Below are 21651 nucleotides of genomic sequence, written 5' to 3' on the forward strand. Positions count from 1 at the left end.
TTGTGATCTTCCTGCACGCAGTGCCCTAACCCTGATACCGGGGGTGTTGTGATCTTCCTGCACACAGTGCCCTAACCCTGATACCAGGGGTGTTGTGATCTTCCTGCATGCAGTGCCCTAACCCTGATACTGGGAGTGTTGTGATCTTCCTGCACACTGTGCCCTAACCCTGATACCGGGAGTGTTGTGATCTTCCTGCATGCAGTGCCCTAACCCTGATACCGGGGGTGTTGTGATCTTCCTGCACACAGTGCCCTAACCCTGATACCGGGAGTGTTGTGATCTTCTTGCATGCAGTGCCCTAACCCTGATACCGGGGGTGTTGTGATCTTCCTGCACGCAGTGCCCTATCCCTGATACCGGGGGTGTTGTGATCTTCCTGCATTGAGCAGGGATACGGCACTGCATGCACGTTGTGCAGCACATTTAGCTCCCGAGTGGCACCAATTCTATAACTCTGCAGGGAAAGATACTTCAGGCTCTAAAAGCACTTTTCAAATGCAATAAGTTTTGAAGATTCACAGATGGCACACATGAAATCGTTTGCATTTTTTTTTTTTTTGTGTGTAAACAATTTTTATTGGATTTTCAAGATTAATACAAACAGAACATATCAAACTGAGGCAAGAGAGACACTGATCTCACCCCAGAACACTGCCTCCAAGAATGTTATACCCCTTCAGAACAACCCACCCTACCGAACATAGTCGTCCCCCCCCCCACACACACACACACACTCCCCGAGAATGAGTAAGAACTGTGGACAATTAAACAAGCTATAAGCCAGGCTACACAAATTAAAGAAAGAGAGAGACAAGTCAGTCATAAAGAACAAGCTAATCATTAAGGACCAGACTGCGAGCCCGATGTGAGAGCAACTGCAGGTAAGGCTGCCACACAGCGAGGAAGCACCGACGGCGCTGTGGATTTGTCCTGGCCTCCATGCTTTCCATGGTCATCATGGTATGAAAACTATTCCGCCAGGCCCAAAATGAAGGATTGTCAGTAGACCTCCACACCGAAAGAATTATCTTTTTCCCCACTAGGCATGCCTTATGAAGGAGCGAGTGAGAGCCAGGATCCCGAATCCTAATCGGGGAAACATAGCCAAAAAGTAGCCACATAGGAGTTACTGGAAAAGCGACATCTAGCAAATCTGCTAAGTAAAATGCCACACGTTTCCAGAACTTCTGGATGGGGGCACATGTCCAAAAGGCATGAGATAATGTGCCCTTACTGTGGCCGCAACGAGTACAGGCTGCGGATGGGGGTTTGGCAGAGTGAAAAGCAATGACCGGTGATACATATGCCCGGCTTAAAAACTTAAACTGCAATTCCCGATAGTACTGGTTATTCGAGATCCTGGCTATTCGCCGGAAGCATCCCCTCAAAATAGAATGAGTCACCACAAAGTCCCCATCCCCATTCCAGAGAGCCTCCAACACCAAACTCATGTCTGTTTCTGAATGCTTTCACAAAAATTTATAGTACATAGAGAGCGAAGGAGCTACACGTCTATCAAAATGGAACACCCCATCCAATGTATGGTAGGACGATGGAGACTTTACCTCAGCAGGAAGGGCCTGTATGTAGTGACAAAGCTGCATGTAGGGGAGCGGGTGCGCCACTCCAAAGCCATAAGTCGTCAAAAAGGTTTGGTAAGACAAAGGCCACCCCTCAGCAGTTAACAAGTGACCCAAAAGTGTAATACCCCAGGAAAACCAACCCCGAAAACTAGAAGACTGGCTTCCCGGACTAAATTCTGCATTCCCACGTATCGGGAGGAAATAGGCACACATACTCAGGATCTGTAACAACTGGGTAAGCCGCCTCCATGTCTGACGCAATGGGCAAACCATTACCGTGCGTGTGAGAAAAGAAGGAAGGTGCACCAAACTGGCCTGCACAACATAGGAAGGGGCCAGTGGATGCATCAGGGCCTGGTCGGCGCCTAGGGAAGTATGAACCGAATGACCCAGTAGCCAGTCTCGTACAACTCGCAAATTACTAGCTAGGTTGTACGCAGCCAAGTTGGGCAGCCCAAGGCCTCCTCTACCACTCCTACCCTTGAGCCATGAAAGAGGAACCCCCCCCCCAAATGAATTTCCGTATAGCCCCCTCTATCTTTTGAACATCTTTGCGCTGGATCAGTAGTGGAAGATTTTGAAAAAGATAAAGCCATCGTGGGAGTAGGATCATTTTGACCAGGTTCACCCTACCAGTCAAGGTGAGAGGAAGATGACTCCAACAGGCCAAACTGTCAGCTGCCGGGGAACGTTCGTCTGATATATGCGTTCGGGGTCTAATGGGAGTTGCACCCCCAAATATCGAATTGAGTCCCTGGCCCATTGTAGTGGGAAAGTATCAGGCCACGTCTCCCGTAAGGTTGAAGTATAAGCCAGAGCCGAGGATTTAGATTTGTTTAAGCGAAAACCAGAAAACACCCCAAAATCCCAGATCACACGTAATAATGCGGATAAAGATTTCTGAGGGTCTGTGATAAAAATCAGTAGGTCATCTGCAAAAGCAACACTCTTAAAAATTTGTGTATCCAGGTGGACCCCACGAATCTCCCAGTGTTGTTGAATAGCAAGAAGAAGAGGTTCTAGCTGCAAGATGAACAATAAGGGGGATAGCGGGCAGCCCTGTCGAGTCCCTCGAGTCACACTCAAGGGTTCTGACTGCATCCCATTGGCAATAATAACCGCCCTGGGATCAGCATAAAGGAGGTGTAGCGCTTGCAAGTAAAGGTCACTGAACACCATCCTTCCCAATACTGTGAAAAGATAGCCCCACTCAACTCTATCAAACGCCTTTTCGGCGTCAAAACTAATGGTAAGATAGGGGATGTCCATCTGACGACAAATAGTCATGGCAATCAACACTCTTCGAATGTTAGCTATTGCATATCTCTGTCTCACAAATCCAACTTGGTGGTCCCCAACTAGAGAAGGAATTACAGCAGCCAATCTATCCGCTAAACTTTTCGCCAGAATTTTAACGTCTACATTCAGTAGGGATATAGGCCTATAGGACTCTGGCAAAAGAGGATCCTTCCCCTCCTTGGGGATAAGAGTAATATGAGCCATGTTCTCATTTGGGGGAAAAAAAGCCTTGGGTAATGGAATCCATAAATCTTGCCGCTAGAGGGCCCGCCACCTGATCCTGAAGCAGTTTAAAGAATTCTGCAGTATAGCCGTCCGGGCCTGGGGCCTTTAAGGGCCAAAGGCATCGTATGACCAGGCGAACTTCGCCTTCGGTAATAGGGCCATTTAAACTGAGTTTCTGTTCCTCCGTTAAACTTGGAAGAGATAACATAGAGCAGAATCTCTCATAAATCCCAGCGTTACCACCCGCCGACGTGTACAAGTCCGCATAGAAATCCCGAAAGAGTTTTAATATAGAAGGGGTGTCCCTAACAAGCGCACCTGCAGGGGTGGTAAGTGCAGGGATATGACGGCAACCACGAGCTGACCGGATGAGGTTGGCCATCAGGCGGCCAGTCTTGTTGGAGTATTGATATAAGTGGAACTTATAGTAGAGAAAACTTTTTTTCGCTCGTTGATGCAATAGGGAATTTAAGGCCGCCTGGACAGAACGATATTTATCTCTAGTTTGTGGCATTACTAGCACATTCAGGTCCACCCGGGCTTTGTGTAATTGTTGGCTCAGCACCAATATCCGTTTATTAAGCATCTTACGTCTATGGGATACATATGAGATTATTTCACCCCTAAGAACCGCCTTTGCCGTACCCCAAAACAAAGCCGGCTGCAAAATATGGGAATGATTGAGAGTTGCGTAGTCCACCCATTTGGCCATAATGTGCTCCTGAAATTGTATATCGTTGGCCAGAAAATAAGGATAACGCCAAAACCTGGGTTCAGGTTGCCCCCCCGAATACTGGAAATCCACCCAAATCAGGGCATGGTCTGAAACCACAATATTATCAATCACCGCGTCTTGGACCTTTGAGAATACATGGTCACTGATTAAGAAAAAATCTAAACACGAGTGAGAAGCATGTGTGCGGGAAATATGAGTGAAATATTTGCATTTTTTAATTGCATGCCAATACTCGTATGGACATTTGCTAAGCTTGCCATGCAGGTTTCTCATGGTACAATAATGTGCTTCCGAGCAGCACGCAGGGAGGGGGAAAAAGAGGTACAAACATCCTGCGAGTCGGAGGCTCTTTGGCTGAAATGACGCATCTTTAGCTCCAGGGCTTAGTTTTATGCAGATTCTGGAAAGATTAAAAAAAACAAAAAAAAAACAAAAAGACTTTTCAAGCAAAGCCTTATGCAGAAACCATAATGGAACTTCCTTAAAATTTTTCAAACACGTTGATTTTTTTTTCAATTTATGTAATTGGAACCCAATACAATGGCTTTAATTGTTGATTTTGTACATAGGCGCAACTGTTGAAATGTCTAGCTTGCATACTTTGCTACTTGAACCACCCGTTAACATTAGTACGGTATGGTCAATATGGTGACTTCTGTGCCAATAAAAACCCCTCACTATTACTGACTCCGCCACCTTTGAACAAACTGTTTTGTAAAGTTACAAGCTGCTGTACATGTTTTCTCCACTAGGGGCACTTTTCCTTTGAAAGTGGGGAACTGAGCTCTTTTCTCCGCCTGTAAATTAATATCTGGGGTGAAGCAGATGCATTAAATATGTGTGGGGACCTGAAAATGCAGTAGTATTTTATTATTGTGTGCCTTTATAATGTTGTGTTCTGCTTTGATTTTAACAGTGGAACGTGAAATTTAAATGGAAATAAGCTACACTACTTTCTCTCCCCTGACCTGGCTCGGGTAAAAGTACTCACGCTGTGACCCCTGTGGGTATTTTTACCCACAGTGAGGTTTGGGGGAATTTTTGGTAGAACTTTTTTGTATACCTGCATAAAAAGTTTGAAACTTGTCCTCCTCATACGACATAGTGTAAATATAAGAGACGCTGACATTTATTAGGTTATCAAGACACACTGGAAATTGATGTTCACATAGGACAATTTGTTTGCTGAGATCTATTGTACAACAAGGATTTTGCCAGAAACTCAGAGATACTGTTGCTAATATACAGCATGTGTGTGTGTGTGTGTGATATAAAATCAATATGCTGTCCCTTCTCTCTCTCCCTTCGGTTTCCCCCTGATCACAGAGCAGGGATTGCAAAATGTTGAGGTCCCCCTGGTGTGACCTTTCCTCTTGAAATGTCGTCCGATAACAATCTCAGAAATTTCGCAAGTGATTGTTAATAATTCCCTTTGATTTCTTCCACACGATTTCCTAGATTTAACAAGTTATGCAATGCTGCCCAGAGCTCTCCAGCGACAAGAACCATACCTAAAAGGACGGTGAAAGCGTCTCTCTGCTGCAGGCAGATGATCCTGTACATGTGTGTAGAAGTGAAGAGGCAGTTGTAAAAGGCGGAGCCCCAACGGGTTGCCACATGCCTTTATTTTGTAAGGGCAGTCTGACCCATTATGCAAATATATATGCATTGATCTGGTACTTCTGCTTTCTTTAAGCAATGCAAGATACTTATGGACCTGTGTAACCCCCACCTGGATGGGGCAAATAAAATATGAGAAGATCCAGCACTTGAGTGCGTTCAGGAAGGAATGTGGGTCAAGCAGGTGATGGTGTAGTGGGACTGGGTTAGAGATGAGGAGGGGAGGGGGGGTAGAAGGCCAGAGCTGGATAGGGAACTCAAGCTTTAGAGAATCCCCTCTGTGACCCTCGCCCCCCCCCCCCCCCCCCCGACTCCTTCCTTCCCTGCTCAGAGTTCACCGCATCAGGAAAAGGGACCTCACTCTCCAAATATATACCGGCAACAAACGTTTATCTTCTGGGGTGACCAACAGTTAAAGAATGTAACAACAGAGTGAGAGTAAACACTGAGTATATCAGGATACATGAGCCTGTAAAGCTAGGCTGTGGAGGTTACAAGCAAGACAGAAAGGTCAACCTACACAAAATGCTTAGTAATTATATATAACTTCCCCTGGAAAAGAAGTTCTTAAAACTACTTTTCCCCACTCTTCAGTATTTCACAGTATGATCAGCTCCTCAATATTACATTCAGTGGAAGCAATTCACACCCTGTTACAACCACTGTTTCTCCTCTGGTAAAAATAGACTATGCTTTTCAGTCTTAACATCAGTTTTTCCCAGAATTAAGTGCTTCAGTACTCACTCACTGGAGACTTAATAATTCTTTCCATTCTCCATAGAAACTATGCAACTCTTCAGAAGTTTTTTCTGTCCCAGCCAAGCAAAAGCATAGGACTTCTTGGGTGTCCCTGGCTCTCTGCTTTCAATGGCTTCCTGAATCCACTCACTGCCCACCAACTGTGAGATCTCCAGACTCCCCTCCACCTCCAGGACTCAGGTCATGTCCCACCTACTCCACCCTGGGTCTTTTCCTTTGAGGGAGAAAGCCCCTACAGGGCTCCCTCCAAAGAGAGGCAGCTCCAGGTGAACCCAGTCCCTGGCTGGGCTATCTCCAATTCCTCCCGCCAAATCCATAACCAGCCCTTTTATACTGGATGAAATACTCCCTCTTTGAGACGTTGTTACCCATCCTTCTTAATGAGGAACATTATCACATAGACCACTAACCACTCTCTCACCATGACACCTGTGCAAATGCCTTGTTCAAGGGTACCAGAGAGGAGACCATCTAGTGGCCATTCAGAATGCAATTAGCAGGAACAGACAGCTCTTGCTATCCTCCAGTAGTCCCACACTCCTCAAAGAATTTCACAACAATAAATCTGACTCCAAGCTGGGGCCCAGGTAGACTCCCCCACGCAGAATCATCCCCAGGGGTCTCCTTGTAATGAAAAAGTGCTCCTTGTTGGCGAAACCCATCACATCCATATCCAATGGTGCAAAAGCAAGACTGAGATTTGTTGCCAGAGGATGTGGTTAGTGCAGTTAGTGTAGCTGGGTTCAAAAAAGGTTTGGATAAGTTCTTGGAGGAGAAGTCCATTAACTGTTATTAATCAAGTTTACTTAAATAGCCACTGCTATTAATTGCATCAGTAGCATGGGATCTTCTTAGTGTTTGGGTACTTGCCAGGTTCTTATGGCCTGGATTGGCCTCTATTGGAAACCGGTTGCTGGGCTTGATGGACCCTTGGTCTGACCCAGCATGGCAATTTTTTATGTTCTTATAGGACAGCATGCCTCTGCAATACATGGAGCCAACTGGTCACCCTGAAAGCTCATAAGTCAAGGACACTGCATGACTGGGAACTCAGCACCTTCATCTACATTTTCTTACAAAAATAAAAGGGGGGGGAGGGGCATAGTGGCCATTTTGAAAAGTTGTTCTCCAGCGCTGTGCCTCATTTGAAATGAGGGCCCTGCAATGATTGTTTCCACTGCTGTATTCTATTTCCGGCTGTCAGTGTCGCCTGTGAGCGTTGCAGGGACTCTGAGCCACGGCCGGTGACGCTCTATCCTGACTAGCCAAGTCAAAGCATTTCCCTTACTAAAATCCAGTGCTTCCTATGCTCTCTCTTGTGTTTCGCTCATTAGGGATGTGGGAGTCTTTTATAAAGAAAGGACATTCAACCCTCATTTGCTGAGCCTGCAAAATATTCTCCCAAATTCAGCAGGTCATTGTGCTGGCCTTAATATTTATTTCATTATTTTTGGACTGGCAGTTTTTCTCCTGTATCCTTTGGGTTTCTACGTTGGGTTTTCCCCCAGTTTCATAACATCTCCTCCCCTCCTGTCTAGCCCAATCATTGCAATGAGTCCTTGGTCAGGGACCATAGACCGTGGCTCCCTTGGGAAGCTAGGCCTGAGACTGGCCTGTAGACGTCACCATTGCGCGTGATGGCCGGTACAAGGCCAGGACCTGCGTGGTCTCCGTCTTCCACTCCAACTGCACAAAGGAAAAAGGAAGCAAGTTCAAAAATGTCCCAGGTCGGCAACCCCAGCAGAAAATCTCCATTGTGTGCAGCATCCCTGGCCAGCACAAGGAACAGAAAACCTGGCCTGAGAATCACATGGGTTTGCCCGCATGGCAGCACTTGCCACTGAGCCGGCCCAAGATGTACAGACTATCCACATTTGTGTCAAGATCCTTCCAGCATCTTTGGGGAGATCCAAAATGGATTTCTTCTATGCGGTGGACTTGTTCTTTGCGTTCTTCAGACCTCTGCCAGGTTCTTCACAGAATAAAGGGGGAAAGCCCCATGGGTCTCTTTCAGTGGATCTGGGGGAAAGTCTACATTAGAATCCACCCAGTTTGAGTGTGAATTGTTCACCCGTCTCTGTTGCTTACAAGATGTATCGTGCACAAGTCTGTAACATGAATACGCCTTTAAGATAAAAACACATGCTAAAGTCTGCAAAAATACAGGTTTATGACCCAGGTTCGAATAAATACACTACAGTCAAATTAATTTGTTAAAGGTTTTCATTTATGAAAGATATTTAGGGGGCCAATAGATACCACCAGTTAATCATTGCACTTTCTATCAGCTCTTGTAACTGATTGACAATAATGATTGAATCATATTTATGGTTATTATATAGTTTTAATTTTTTTATGGCTGAAAACCCGGGTAGCTAGAGAAAGTAACTGGGGAAGAGAAAGAAAACAATGTTTTATTGTGCCACTTTACACAGGGCATGATAGGGGTGCAGAGCAGGAAGAGATCTGAACGCATACAGGGTGAAATACTGAGAGGACTGGCTGAACTCGGACTGAATGTGGGCGTCAAATCGCAGCGATACGCAAAAAAAAAACCACTTCCTTTAGCCTCTGAGACCCTGAAAAAGCAGGCCAGTAAGAAACAGCATCATGATTTCTGTCTGCTAGGACAGTTTGCCTGGATTTCAGACTGCTTAGGTCAGCATTTCCCAATCTTTGCATGCCCAAGGCCCACCTCCATGAGCCCAAATGTGGTGTGGCACACCAGCGTCCACAGAGCAGGCAGCACAGACATGGCGAGGACTCGTGGCCAAAAGGAAGAGCCAGGGAAGCATTGAAAGCCCCTTACAGTCTTTTATATTGAGTTGGAATGCAGTTGTCCCTCACGGACTCAACCGCAAAGCTGAGTGGAATAGTTCACTAGGACACGGTGACTTAGTCCTCTTTTTGGTCAGTTTAGATAGAGAAGCTTGCTTAGGTACAAGCATACAGTCTCCTTTCTAGTCAGTTTTGCCAGAGGAATGCATGGCTATGATACTGGTAGTTCTCAATCAGGTTGGTTTCTATTGAGTGTTACCTGCACTTTCAATCGACAAAAGGCTGGTAAAGTTTTACAGAGTTGCATCCAAACATTTTTTTTCATCTGCTAAAGTTTTCATCCTGAAAGTATTTTAGTTATTCTAGAGATTTGTGAGATGCCATTGGTTTAAAGAGCATCTTATGCTTAGTTGTCCCTCACGGACTAAACCATGAAATTGAGTGGACTAGTTTGCTTTGATGCGGTGGCTTAGTCCTCTTTTTGGTCAGTTTAGATACAGCAATACGCCTGGGTATAAGTACATCGTCTTCTGACTGGTCAGTTCTGACAGAGTAATGTGTGGCCACAATAATGCTAATTCTCTATCAGGTCAGTTTGTAGTGCGAGTTACCTGCGTTTTCAATTAATTAATAGAAGGGTTGTAAAGTTTTGCAGGATAATTTAAAACATCTAGCTTACAAAAAAAAAAGTTTATTTTCATTTTTTTCATATTGTAAAAAATGTTTTCATTTTGTACATGTTTTGTCTTGCAAGTTATTTTAGTTCATTTAGAGATTTGTTACACACCATCGGGTGGAATTCAGAGATTTTGATTTCCAGTTAGGTCAGCTTAAGAACCAGAAGGTGTCAATGCGCATGGACAGCGTTTTTTGTGACTATACAGTGGTAGAGTCCCTGGCCAGCAGTATTTTTCTAATTTGGCATAAGCCTGGTACATTAGCTTTATATATTTTTATATATTTTTCTGCAGGTTTCTATAGTAATTGGAATAATTTTTAGAGATGATTATTTTCTATTTTTGTAGTTGTTACCGCTTTTCAGGCTGATAAATTATTAACGACGGGTTCAATGTAATTTTTTTATTATTTTTTTAATTTGTTAAGTTTAATAAACTTTGTGTGTTTAATCTAGTTTATAGCATTAAATCCTTTAAGTAGTTATAACTGTATTTATTCTGGACCAATGATTATAAATGCAACATTGACAATAGCTCAGTTTATAAGACTTAAATCACCGCATTTAATGGTGCAGTCTTAGTGCCTTTATATGAGGTCCATTAATGCAAAGTTCTTCAATATATTCTTAAAACACCATTATGTTGCATTGCTAGTTTAAGTGAAATTTTGTTTTTGGTATTTGTTCTTTTTTCACTCTTTGGGTTCTTATATTTTGTACAGTCCGCCAGGATCCCAACTGCGACCCCTGCTTTGAGCCTCGGCCTAGGCCCTAGGCGAGGTCTCTGCTTCGGGTCAAGGCCTCAGCACTGGTGTCGTGCTCGGGCATAGGCCACAGCTCCTGCTTTGGGCCTAGGCTTCGGGCCTAGGTCTAGGCCTGATTCATTAGTTTAAAATGAAACAAACGAATAAGGCTTGTTTCATTCGAGGGGGCTCTGATTCGGTCCGGGGTCCCCTGAATGAAACAAATTAGTCTTATTCGTCATGTTTTGCACTTTTGTTTTAAACGAATGCATATTCCTGTGATGGACCTAAAAAAAATGTTTTAATGTGAGCTTCTAAGATTGCTTTAGTCTAAAAATCAGTTTCTTCTCCGAAAAGATTTCCCTGTACTTTGTTCCATTTGGGTTTCTTTCTCTTCAGTTTAATTTTGCACAGGTGGCTTTTCCCTTTTTCTTTTACACTTGTTAACTCAGCTGTGCTGAAAACACACTGCAAAGTCTCTGCTAAGTACACAGAAATGCCTGCTTCACTGAGGCTTTTCTCCCAAGCTATGTTCATGTTGAATCGGGCCCTTAATGTCCTGAGGTGTGTCACTAAGTGTGGTCGGCAGAATCAGTCCCTTTGTTTTCCATCTGGCTTGTAATCTATTTTTAGTCAGAATTTAAGACAGAGCCAGGTGAAAAGATAAGGACGAAAGCAGAAGACAATGCTCACATAAGGGAGATTTTACCGAATGGACATGAATAGACTTGCCAACTGGCTCCAGATTTTCAGGGCAGGTTGATCCAGTCCTGGTTTTACTCCCATGCACACAGGCACTTATAGTATTACTTTGCATTCCCTCAGAAAAGTAATACTATAAGTCCCAGCACGCAATGGGGTAAAACCCGGACTGGATCAACCTGGCCTGAAAATCTGGAGCCAAGCACTGATCCACTACCTCATTTTAATGGAGCCCATACCTCGCAGCCTGGCTTTCACTCTAAAAGGTCTTGGCTTACAGAATGTGAGGTCCAAAAAAAATGCAGGTTCTGTTCTGTCACAAAACAGATACTAGACAGGTGCTATATGGATCACTGTTGTACTGACATTTTTTCTGTGTCTTTTTATTACTTTGTCAGGAATGCATGTAATTGTTCACTGTGGGTTACAGCTCACATGCACAATCTCATTGAATTTTTCTTATTTATTTACTTTATTTAAAAGGACTTGTTGCCCGCACCCTCCAAAGTTCGGGGTGGGTTACAATGTAAAACATTCACAATAAAAGGAGAATGATAGTTGCGATGGAGAAGGTACAGAGAAGGGCAACCAAAATGATAAAGGGGATGGAACAGCTCCCCTATAAGGAAAGGCTGAAGAGGTTAGGGCTGTTCAGCTTGGAGAAGAGACGGCTGAGGGGGAATATGATAGAGGTCTTTAAGATCATGAGAGGTCTTGAACGAGTAGATGTGAATCGGTTATTTACTTTCGAATAATAGAAGGACTAGGGGACATTCCATGAAGTTAGCAAATAGCACATTTAAGACTAATCGGAGAAAATTCTTTTTCACTCAACGCACAATAAAGCTCTGGAATTTGTTCCCAGAGGATGTGGTTAGTGCAGTTAGTGTAGCTGGGTTCAAAAAAGGTTTGGATAAGTTCTTGGAGGAGAAGTCCATTAACGGCTATTAATCAAGTTTACTTAGGGAATAGCCACTGCTATTAATTGCATCAGTAGCATGGGTTCTTCTTAGTGTTTGGGTAATTGCCAGGTTCTTGTGGCCTGGTTTCTGGCCTCTGTTGGAAACAGGATGCTGGGCTTCATGGACCCTTGGTCTGACCCAGCATGGCAATTTCTTATGTTCTTATGTTCTAAATTTTGTAAAATATAGGTGCAAACAAATACATAGGAGGACGCAGAATGAAACACTGCAAAAAGATGGCATCGGAGCCAAAAACTGAAACTGAATGCAAAAAGCTTCCACACAGACCGACTTATGTATTAATGCAGAACTGAATTGCGTTTGGAGTCTTTCAGCCTGGTAATTTGATGCATAGGTAAGCCAAGTATTGTGAAAACCAAATGGCTTTACTGTAGAGCAGCACCACCTGGAGCATCTTCTGTGCTGTGTGCTCTGCTATCCCTGCAACTTCCCTTCACTTTAAGCAAAGTACCTAGCGGTCCTCAATGTCCCCTCATACAATTAGTTGGAGCCCTAATTTTGTTTCTGCTCTGTCGTCGATTAAGTAAGCCCGGAACTTTCAGATCCCACAACGGCAAGATACAAAGATCATAATCGTGTTCAAAGGTTCAAGCACAGGTTTCGTAGCATTAAAGTAAGAAGTTGAAAAACTCACATCAACCAGAGAAGTAACTTAAAGCCAACAAAGTAACACATTCTTCTGATCGTCACTAATTGTGGTTGAGATTTTCCAAGTTGCTCCTAATAAAATGGAAAAATAGCTACGTCCTTTCCAGTTTTTGATTTGTCCTTCAAATGCATCACTCAAATTGCTGCAGTGGATTGGGTTTTTGCATGGAGCCGATCTAAGTCAATCAAATATTATTATGGTGTCTGGAGTCAAATCTGCAGGGGATTGCCCGCAATTTTTCTCCCCTACTGCAGTGCAAATACAGCAGTAACGCTGAAATGCAGATTTCAGAAAATACGAAGAAGTAAAGATCTTATTACAGGAAAAAAAAAAAGACAATGGCTGTGGTCTTTATTTAAGAATTATGCCAGGGTTTCAAACACATCGCACTGCATTTGCATTTCACCAGTCTCAAGGAAAAAGCATTTTGAGTGCTTAAAGAAGCAGGTAGGATAATTATGGCAGAGTTTATTTCCCTTTAAGAAAAAGAAGTTTATGTAAAGTAGAACTGTAGGACAGCTAAAAAAAAAAAAAGACAGGGTATGTTTAACCAATAATCCCTCATGGATAAGATATTTACTCATAGTTAATGCTCTCTTTGCAGGAACCGAAGGTCTCAAGGTAGTAGTGAAGGTCTGTAACCCAGACAAGGCATTAACTATCAGTAAACTCCCTGACCAGAAGAGATTCTTCCTGTTAGAAGCTAAAATGTGTTTGCTTTATGGCTTTTTTTTTTTTTTTTTTACATTTTTTTTTCATAATATTTCTCAAAGATTTAGCATTCTATGTTATTAGCATTATTATATTATATTATTATTATATTATATTATATTATTATATTATATTATTATTATATTATATTATATATATATTATATTATATTATATTATTATATTATATTATTATATTATATTATTATTATATTATTATTATATTATAATATATGTTATTAGCAATATAACATATATTATGTTATTTAGCATTCTATGTTATTAGCATTAACATTTTATGTTCTATGTAATTAGCATGCTCTCATGCTTGTGTTTTAGTTTCAATGTAAACCGAGACGATATGCAATATCTTGCATGAATCTCGGTATATAAAAAAAACATGTTAAATAAATAAATAAAGAGAGTCAGTTGACGCCAGTATTCTGAACAAAAAGATGAGTACAGCAAAAACATTTCTAGGGGAGAATCAAGTAGCTTGGAACATAACATAAGAACATGCCATACTGGGACAGACCAAGAGTCCATCAATCCCAGCATCCTGTTTCCAACAGTGGCCAATCCAAGTCACATGTACCTGGCAATTACCCAAACATTACTTAGATCACAAGCTACTATTGCTTATTAATTATGGATCTGAACAATCTTATAATAAAAATTTGAACATTCTCGATAAAGTTCAAATTTGTATTATTCATATGGAATTTCTCACAGATACTTCACATTCCAACTCATCAACAATATTGCATCTTCCATTGCATGCCTCTGTTTTTAGATAAAAGTAGGAATGGAGATCTTTTTTCAGGTTCTGACTAAATTCATTCTGCATTATTTTATAAATTGCTGGAATAGATTTAGGGTTTCAAACAATTTCTCCCAAAGCATTTATATCATAGAAACATGAAAGCAAAACAAAAGAAAAAAGAGCATCCACCCATCTTGTCTGCCCAGTCACACAAATGAATCCCTACCACTCTCTCAGAGATCCCCTGAGGCTGTACCAGTAAGGATGCTTGTTTCCCAACACTATAAAATAGGCTGCAAAAAAATCACACAGCACTTTGAGCTTACCACTCATAACTTTCACATAGCCAGGAAGGGTAATTTTCAAACAACTACACATGGCGGCATACACACGCATATATGGCCTGCACATAGATCTAGGATAGTACTTTATAACCCGCACATATCATATACATGTGCATTATAAAATACACCTATCTTTATCCCGGAACATATGGACATAAGAATATAAGTATTGCCATCCTGAGGCAAACCAAGGGTCCATCAAGCCCAGCATCCCAATCCAGGTCACAAGTACATGGCAGGATTCCACACAGTAGATAGATCCCATGTTTCTATTGCACAGTAATAAGAAGTGGCTTTCCTCAAGTCTGTCTGGATAATAATAGTTTATGGACTTCTCCTCCAGGAACTTGTCAAACCTTTTTAAAACCCAACAATGCTAACTGCCTTTACTACATCCTCCAGCAATGAATTCTGGATCTTAATAGTGCACTGAGTGAAAAAGAATTTTCTGTGATTTGTTTTAAATGTGCTACTTATTAACTTGTATTATTTGAAAGAGTAAATAACCAATTCACATTTACCCATTCTAAGTTTACATGCAAATGCAGTGTATTGAAAGTGAGTTTCTACGTATTTAAAAATATTCATCTGTATATTTTATGCATGAAAATAAAGGACTTGCGTAAAACCCAATATATGCATGAAAGCCAGCAGATTTTAAAACATGCCTGCATAATCGAAATTAACCAGTTTACCAATTAGTCCACCACAGGGGCAGTTCTATAATGAGGCAGGGTATGGCAGCCTCTTCAGGCGTTAAAATTTTGAGGTGGCAAAAGACACCCCTCTCAGAATGCCGCTGTGGTGTCCGCCTCACCCTGCCTGCCCTTGCCGTGGCTGCCGACCCAGACCGGCGGCGGCAGAAAAGAGGAGGGTCGCTGCCGTGGGCCGCCGCTGCCAGAGGCCAGGCTGGCAGTGGCTGAAGGGGGGTGTGGGGCGGAGCGAGAGGGGGGTGGGGAGAAGGGGGCGCCATCTCAACCCTCGCCCCAGTCTGCCAATACATCCAGTCCTTCTCCAGATCAAGACCCCCCCTGGCTCTTCATCATGAACTCCCCCAGTTCACCCAGACCTCCCACCCAGCCAATAATAGACAATAAACAAATCTAATATCAATTACGCCAGATCATTAGCAGGTGTAAAATGACATGAATAAGTTGCCAAATATACATGCATGACTTTTAAAAAAGCAACTTATGTGCGTAACTTTTGGCCTCACCCCAGAACCCTTTTTACAGGCATATATATGCGTGTGAAACGTATAGGATACATGCACTTTTGACTTTTGTAAAATACCGATTACGCAAGCATAAGCTCCTTACCCGTCTACATGTTGATTTTTACGCACATAGCTCTTTGGAAATTCACCCCGTAATGCAATCTGCATGTGGAGTCATGCAGATCCCCTATAGACTGTCCTATAGAGCCGGCAAAAAAAAAAAAAGAAAATTCAAATCTGCTCTTAAGGCTTCCTCTGAAGGGGTAGTTTTAATGGAGAAAGGTTTGTGGCTCAGACTTTGTTTAGCAAGTTTGCACTGCGTTCCGTTCAAGTTTCAGATGACTTTGGAGCACAAGTTTCAAACTTGTGTGAGCAGCAGTGCCAATCATCCAGGCTTCGACCCTGGCTACTGTCCATTTGTGCATCTTTTGTATACAATCATAATGCAATCATCTTAAAATAATCTCTCTAGTGCAGAGCATATCTCATATTTACTTACCGCATACACTTGGAACAGAAATGTCTGAGCTTTCAGTTAATGAGTTTCCTTGGGAAATCTAAAGATCAGCAGGGAAACAGGTAATTATTTTAAGTTTCTCAAGGTAGCTCCTTAACCGTTTGCAGCCTGCCTGCTGCTCCCTCCTTTCTGAGCCAAGCGTGAGGTAAGTACATGTGAGAGAGAGGCTCTCCATGTTAGATAGATTTTTTTCTAAGATGGCTACCTTTTAAAAATTGCAAATGGTGAAAAATTTGTGTCCTTTTTTTGGATATGAAGACGTTTAAAGTGGTAATTCATTTGCCAGTGGTTTCCTATTTGGACCACTGCGATAGCCTATGCATAAGCCTTCCTGAATGGCTCATCCATAGGTTGCAAGCAGTCCAGAATGCATCTGCCTGTCTAGTTCAGGGCGGTTCAAAATGAAACTCTTTCCTTGGAGTTGCTTGGGGCTTTGCACTGGTTTCCAGTCACTGCTTGGATTCAATGTAAGCTCCTTACCTTTCTTTTTAGAGTTATGTGGGGCAGTGCGACCCTCTCTGTTTATTGGGGGAAACTGGAAAGGCGATCACCCCCACAGCTGTGTTTAGGATCGAGCTGGGGGCACGACGCAAGCTTCCTTCTTTTAAAGTGGCTTTTTCTCTGGCTGACATCAGACATGAACTAAACTATCTCATTTCCCAAAAAAAGGTGAAAACATGGTTGCCTCAGGATATCTTGGGGACCTAACTGTACTGGTTTCTAAGTGACATGGCTAGGGTGATGGTGTTTAGGTGGCTGGGCTGTTCGGGTTTTACTTCTTCTTTAGTTCATCCTGTTAAATTTATTGATATCATGGCTTGTTGAATTGCATTGCTGAGGGCACTTAGTATGGATGGGAAGAATTAACTGGCTATTAGATTGTATCTGTTTACGTTTGTATTACTGAATTGCTCTGTTTTATATCTGATGCTGTACGCTGCTTTGGATGATTATTGTCACATGAGAAGGCAGTGCAGAAGAAGTTGAATAACAGTCAATGAATTAAGGTATATGAAGGGATGAAGCCTTGACGATCGGTGCTACTGCTCAGACACCTTTTTCTGTCTGTCACCGTGTGTCCAATGGAAGTGCTCGTATTTTTCAGAGGAATTTAAGAAAATAGTGTCAGACTCTCATTTCAGATTTGTAGTGCAGTTCCAGTAGATGCTGTCGGTCTTGAAGAAAACTGGAGTCTTTGTAGGGTGTGATACCGTTTTAAAAGGACCAAAAAATGCACTCTAATACCTGTGCTTTTGAGACCATGCAGGTTTCTTCGCATCATCTGAGGGGACTTGTATGGCCTCCAATGCTCTTGTAAAACGTCTTTTTTGTTGGTCTATTAAAGTACACCACAACTGACATAAGACTTGAGATTTCAAGTCTTTTGTAGAGAAGTGAAACGAGGATTGCACTGTACTAGCAGTCTACTCTGGCATCTAGAGATCAGGATCTAAAACTGGGAACCCAGGTTCCAACCCTACTGGAATGACCATAATCAATTGGTTTCCTGGCCTTCCTAGTACTCGTTCAAGTTCCCTGTCTGTCAACTCCTGGTTCTGTGATTGAATTTCTCTCTCTCTCTCTAGCATGGATAAATGCCTGTTCAAACGTTTTGGATTAAAAGTGCCCATAAAGAATACCTAAAGATGCTGACAGACAGAAAGCTATGTGGTAACCCATTACTGCTGTTCTCGGGAAAAGTTAGTAGAAAGGGCCAACTTGCAGACAGTGCTTTTCTTCATTAATAAATAACCTACATCATCTGAAGATTAAGCTTCAGTTAACAAGATCTTGTTATTAGTGTTTTCAAACATACCAAGGACAATTTCCTCCATTCTTAAAAAAATGTAATATGCAGGGTGTCCTTTTATTTGGTTTAAATGATTTTTCGGCCCTTCTAGTGAATCCAATTGTAGTATTCTTCAGAGGTATTTGCAGATGAATGTTTTATGTTCTAATTCCTCATAAAACTGCAGAAGGCATAAAGAACCACGTACTTTCTCCTTAATAACCACACTTCAGATGCTTAGAACATGAAAACAACTGCATCTGTCTTCGAAGAGCAAGACAAAAGTCTACAAAAAAATCTAACATCTGGCATGAAAATGTTGCCCAAGTGTTGAAAAGTTCCATTTACTGGTTTTAAAGCATAAGGGTTGCAAACCATGCAGTAAACTAAACCTCGGTTAATTTTTTAAGGCAGAATAAACAAGCCAAAGAAATCATTAGCAGAAGTGTCATTTCACCTTAATAACGAAAATCAGCATTAAGATGAAGTGAAACTTAGGAGAGGGTTGTTGTCGTGGTTATCAGTTAACTACAGGGTAGTGGTGTTTCCCAGAATGATTTCTGCATGTCTTTTTCTAAAGTTTAAAATTTGTTTTAAGGGGTGTTCCAAAATTGCTGGTACAAGCGAAAATGAGAGCACTGGTGTTCCTCCAGGCACCTTATCGTTAATACATGTAGATATCACAGGGATAAAACCTACCTTTTTTTTTCCTTTCTTTGACACTGAATGAAGTCTTGTTTTCCATAAGCAGTTCTCAGCAGCCTCTTCTTACTTGTTCCTGGCTGGACAGCTAGCACCGAGTGTAAATGAAGACGCTATCACGGGAAAATACGGTCTTGTCATGAAATTTTAAATGTTATCCAAACAAGGGCAGGTAGCGAACTAAGGCATGAGCAAGGTACAAAAAAGCATAAATAGGAGGTTACTGCAAATGGAGTTTGGTCAGTGGTCGGAGGTCTGTATTCAGAAGTAGACAGGACTTTGTCCACAAACTGGAATTTGAAATTTCAAAGGGGATAAAAGCAAAAGTTGCACGCCAGTTTCTAGTGATAACTGTTGACATTTTAATCCCATGACTTTTGTTCCTTGTCTGGTGAACCTGGGCGAGCCTTCCTTATTTAAAACTCTGTTTGCCGGAGAAGTGTTTAAATGTTGGAAGAGCAAGTGAAGTGCTTGTGTGAACCAGGGCCGGTGCTAACCTTTTTTGCTGCCCTGTGTGAACAATTACTGTGCTGCCCCCTTCTCATTCAATTTATTTTTTTAATGCTTATTTTTTATTGTTTTTCAAATCAGGGCCAGTGTAAGGGTATTAGAAACCGCAGGCAAACATTACAGCCTTGTGCTCCACCCTTCTCCACACAACCAAAAATTATTCATTTATAATAGTTTTTCCATGAAAAAGGATGTTCAAGGTAAAAATATTACTTACAACAACTTGTATATTACATTTGCATGCTCTGCTGTGGTGGCAACCAGAAAACTCTGTAAAAAAGAAAAAAAAAAGACACTTGCAACCTATATGGTATCAGGCCTATTTTAATGTGTGCTGGGAGAAAACTGAATTACAATTACCAAAACCATACTAACTGCCAGCACTCACACAGTAAGAATCCTATGTATAAAAAGGCAGCATTGCAAATAATGTACCAGACCCTAAAACACTAATACATCTCCCATTAGGAAAATGGAACAGGCCAAGCTGCTCTAGATCCCTACAAAGAAACTACATGTTAACAGAATACCTCAACACAGACAGAACCTCATCAAATACAGAATAAACAGACCATAAAATAGAAATACAAATGTGCAGCAAAAAATGAATGGGAAACTTCAGACTTTGTATGTAGTGCAACAATGGAAAAACAGAAACATCACCTCATAAAACATCAAACAATAAAATCAAGAAATATAAAACATCAAGCAAAATAAGAAAACTATACTAATAAAAAGAATAAATATTTCAAAACAGCAGACACATAAAACACCTAATAATTAAAACTGGGGGATTTTTAAAAACCTTATTATTCTCTATATCTGGGAACTTTTCATTTCCAGTCACACTGATTTCTTTTGTATTAGAGCGGGAGAGGGTGGGGGAGCACACAAAGGATCTCCTCTCTCTCTCTCTCATATTCACACACTCTCTAATATATACATGTTCATTGTCTCACACACACACACACACACTCACTTCTATACACCCTCTCTCACATACACACACCAAATGGCTCTCTTTCTCCTTCCTTTCTTTGGCTGCTGATGGGATGGGCTGTGCTGGCAGTCCTGGAGCCTCTCTCTCTTCTTTTTTCAGCCGCCAGTGGCCACACCAGGGCCTCTTTTTTGTCTTCTTTTCTTTCTCCATTGGTGGGATGGGTTCCGCTGGCAGCCCCACTGGGGCCTCTCTCTCTTCTTTCCTCAGCACTGTTGGCCCATTCAGGGCCTTTGGCAGGATGGGTTTTGCTGGCAGCTCCCAGGCCTCTCTTTTCTTTCTTCAGCTGCCAGTGGGATGGGCTCCACTGGTGGCCCTGCTGGGCCCTCTCTCACCTGCCTCTCTTTGGCTAGGCCTTTCCCTCTATGTGTGCTGCCACCGAGATTGTGTGTGTGTATTTTGGGGGTGGTATATATGAAGGGTTTTTTTGTTTGTAGGGAGCAGGAGAGCAGAGTGTGGGGAAGGTTGCATGTGGAAGAGTATGTGTACATATGTATAGGAGGGGTTTGTCTAAGGCAATGCTTCCCAAATGGGGTCACAAGTGTCTCACATGGTAGCACTCTTCAGGCGTTAGCAGTAGCAACAGCAGCACTAGCAGTGGAAGTCAACATGGGGCCTGCGAGCCAGCACACATTCACAGGCCCTGCAGTGGCACTGCCCTTGCATGCGTTTCTGTGATAACAGGAAACCTGCACGAGGAGGGATCAGGACCGCTGCAGGGCCCGTAAGCTTGACCTATCCTACAGACCCTATGCTGAAGGGAGGAGAGGAGAGGGCAGAGTGTGCGTGGAATGGTGGAGATTGCCACTGCTCCTCTCTTATCGCCCATCACTGAACCTACCCAAGAGAGAAATGTTGTCCCTGTCAGCCTGCCCTCTTATCCCACCAGTTGTCATCCACTTTTGGTTAAGGGCTCAAAGGAAAATGTCACGCTGACCCTGGCCAGAGAGATGTTTGGAAAAGGTGGGGAGAGACTGGTCATGGAGGGTGGCAGAAGAGCATCTGGGGAATGTAAGAGGAGGTGGTAGGTGAGGGGATCAGATGAGGAGGGGAATGTGAGAATGAGGGGAGGTAGGAAGGCTGGGAAGTGAGGGGGGAGAGATGACTGGATGAATTGGGGGTTACAAGAAGGGTCTGGGGTGAATGAGGATCAGCTGCGGGAGGGCGTGCAGAGGGGGTGGCCTGGGGAGGTGGGCAGCACAGAGGTTGAAAGAGGGGGTCTGCTGGAGGGAAGGGTTTAGAGAGAATGTCCTCTAGAGGGAGTGGAGGTTCAGAGAGGGAGGGTGAGGAGTGATTGTTGAAGCAGGACCGTCTTAACAGAAACGTGGGGGTAACCTGCACGGAGCG

The 21651-nt window shown here is 42.7% G+C and overlaps 1 protein-coding gene and 1 long non-coding RNA gene across 3 annotated transcripts in view; one reads left to right on the forward strand and one right to left on the reverse strand.

The window, feature by feature from the left end:
- The window catches only part of LOC115098191, a 100211-nt gene extending 81208 nt beyond the window's left edge, over positions 1-19003 (reverse strand). The window contains exon 1 of one of the 2 annotated variants that reach the window (XR_003858442.1): positions 18795-19003. This is a non-coding gene — a long non-coding RNA (uncharacterized LOC115098191). Of the gene's footprint in view, positions 1-15892; positions 15985-18794 lie in introns of those variants that run through there. The other variant, XR_003858443.1, reaches the window with a different exon arrangement.
- The window catches only part of HNF4A (hepatocyte nuclear factor 4 alpha), a 167915-nt gene that overhangs the window by 72567 nt on the left and 73697 nt on the right, over positions 1-21651 (forward strand). The window lies entirely within an intron of this gene.

Source organism: Rhinatrema bivittatum, chromosome 8 (assembly GCF_901001135.1).
Source record: "Rhinatrema bivittatum chromosome 8, aRhiBiv1.1, whole genome shotgun sequence".
Taxonomy (NCBI): Eukaryota; Metazoa; Chordata; class Amphibia; order Gymnophiona; family Rhinatrematidae; genus Rhinatrema; species Rhinatrema bivittatum.